A 2,904-nucleotide genomic window follows, 5' to 3' on the forward strand; every position below is an offset into this window, starting at 1 on the left:
GAGCTGCCACAAATTCAAAATCAAGAGGCAAGTTCGGGTATCCCCCTCAAGGTGCCCGCATGTGACACTGAAATTTTCCATGGTGGTTATGTACAATGGCCGTCCTTCCGGGACATGTTCACTGTTGTTTACATAAACCATCCGAAATTATCAAATGCTCAAAAGTTTTATCACATCAGATACAAAACAAAAGGTCAAGCAGGCGTCATCGTAAAACAGTTCGCATTAAATGACGACAATTTCCATATGGCTTCGGAAGCTCTGAAATCAATGTACGAAAACGAGCGAATACTGGTAGATAAGCAAATAACGATATTAATGAACTTGCCAAAAATTCAAAAGGAAACAAGTGAAGAATATATGAAACTTCGACCCTCGGTTCCAACTGTTTGTCGGTTTTAGCGACACAAAACGTTCCCACTGACAATTGGGACCCAATTCTGGTAAATATATGCACTACTGCATTATCAGAAAACTCGTTATTGCTATGGGAACAATCTCTCTCATCAAGGAAAAAATGCCCTACGTGGCAGCAAATGAAAGATTTCCTAACTACCCAGTATGAAATCGCAGAAAGAGTTGATAAAAAGATAATTAAAACAAAATGTTTTTCCCATGACCTTTATAGAAGCTTCCAAAGATCCCAAGCCAGTAGCAACAACAATTCATTTAAAAACTTCTTCAAAGATCAAACGTTCACATCTGAACAATACAAGCAAACGTCATGCGAACTATGCACAGGGGCACATAAACTTAAATCTTGCGAGAAATTTAAGAAATTAAATATAATTGACCGAAACAATTTTGTAAAGTCAAAAAGACTGTGAAAGCAAATTTAATTGCCTTTATTGTCATAAACGACATCAATCGATGTTACACATTACCAATTTTTCCAGCTCACCTCCAAACAGCTCAAACATAAAAGGAGCAACAGGTTTAGTTGCAACAAAAAATTCATAAAACTGCCAAGTAGCACCATGCTGCTCAAAGGCGTTAAAAACCCAAACGCTACATTGCGAAAACCACAGTAGAGTACTACTACCTACAGCAGTCGTCTCCATCGAACACCGAGGAGAGCTGTTTAAATTCAGGGCCTTAATAGACCAAGGATCACAACGATCATTTATTGCGTCTAGGGCACAAAATAGGCTACAACTGCCTACAAAATAAGCCAATTTTGAAATTACGGGAATGGGCGGAAGAGTAGTTCAAAACTCCAACAAAATCTGCCACATTACCATAATTTCCCCCCAAACGGATAAGCGTATTCAAGCAGAAGCCATTATCTTACCGCAATTACCAAACATGCTTCCAAGCTATCATATAAATAGCAAGCATTGGCAAAAGGTTTCACACCTTAAGTTAGCAGACCCCAACTGCAACACTCCCGCTCAAATAGATCTTATATTAGGCAGCGATCCCATACCACAGATAATACTCGAAGGTATTGAGAAAATTACAAAAACACTTCTGGTGCAAAAGGTTATTTTCGGTTGGATCCTAAGTGGACTAGTCACGGAACCAGTCACAACAATGACAACTCGAGTTGAGGAAATCTCAAACGAGTACCTCAATACACAACTGAAGAAATTTTGGGAGTTAGAAGAACTCCCCCACATATCAATACCAATCCACGAGTTCGGGAAACTCCCTAAATGGCATTTTATTTACGGGACCCACGCTTCAGCCAGTCCTAATGCTGCTTATCTTAAATTGGCGTATCTTCAAATACGTATTCAACGGGGACGTCGAGAAAATGTATAGGCAAATAGTCGTACATAAAGACGATCAAGATTTTCGAAGAATTATTTTCAGAAAATCACCCACTAGTCCACTGCGCGACTTTAAGTTAAAAACAGTTACCTTTGGCGTCAACTGTGCTCCATACTTAGCCATTCGAACACTGCAGGAATTGGCAGAAACCACCAAGTCAGAATTTTCTCTGGCAACCTAGGTGTTAAAATCGCAAACTTATGTTGACGATATTTTGTCTGGAAGTCACAGTCTTTCACAAGCATACGAATCCTTATCACAGGTTATAAGAGCCCTCAAAACCGCAGGATTTCCATTGAAAAAGATTACTGCTAATCATCCCGATATAGTAAAACATATACCGAAAGAAAACTTGTTGGATACTAATTTCCTTAAGTTCGAAAGGGAAAGTACAACAAAGACTCTGGGGATTCAATGGAATGCGATATCTGACTAGTTTTCATACACTACCGAGTCAATATCTGCATTATCCGCCATTACAAAACGCTAAATTATATCCTCTTTGGCAAAACTTTGCGACCCGAAGGATGGCTTTCGCCAATTATGATACAAGCTAAAATCCTGATACAAGAATTATGGCTAGATGGGACCGACTGGGACGAACAAGTAAAACCACTTCGTTTAGAAAAGGGGCCACAGTTCGCGAGCAATCTAAACGATATCTCACAGATACAAATCCCACCGTGGGTAAACTAATCCCCCCAACACAAAGTCGAATTAGACGGCTTCTGTGACGCCTCTGAGAAGGCATACTGTGCCACTTTGCTGCACCTTGCCACCACCACCCTCTGGTGGAATGGCCCACGATGGTTAACAGAATCTCCCAAATCTTGGCCAAAATCGCCCATGTGCAATATAATTGCCCCAGAAAGTCGAAAAATCGACTGCTTCCACGCAACATTGGATGATAATGACATCTTTGAGCGATTTTCATCGTTCCCTCGGGCCCTTCGAGTTATCGCCTACATGCTAAAGTTCGTAGAGTGACTCAAAAATAAAATTAAGGGAATTCATCCAGAATCTAGCCAATGAGAATCAAAACCCATTGATAAAAAGAGTTCAATCTTGGATCCTAACCCATTCTTGGGCACGAAAGGTCTGCTTCGTGCGAATGGTAGGCTTGCTTACTCA

This window comes from Bactrocera tryoni, chromosome 2, assembly GCF_016617805.1.
Source record: "Bactrocera tryoni isolate S06 chromosome 2, CSIRO_BtryS06_freeze2, whole genome shotgun sequence".
NCBI classification, from domain to species: Eukaryota; Metazoa; Arthropoda; class Insecta; order Diptera; family Tephritidae; genus Bactrocera; species Bactrocera tryoni.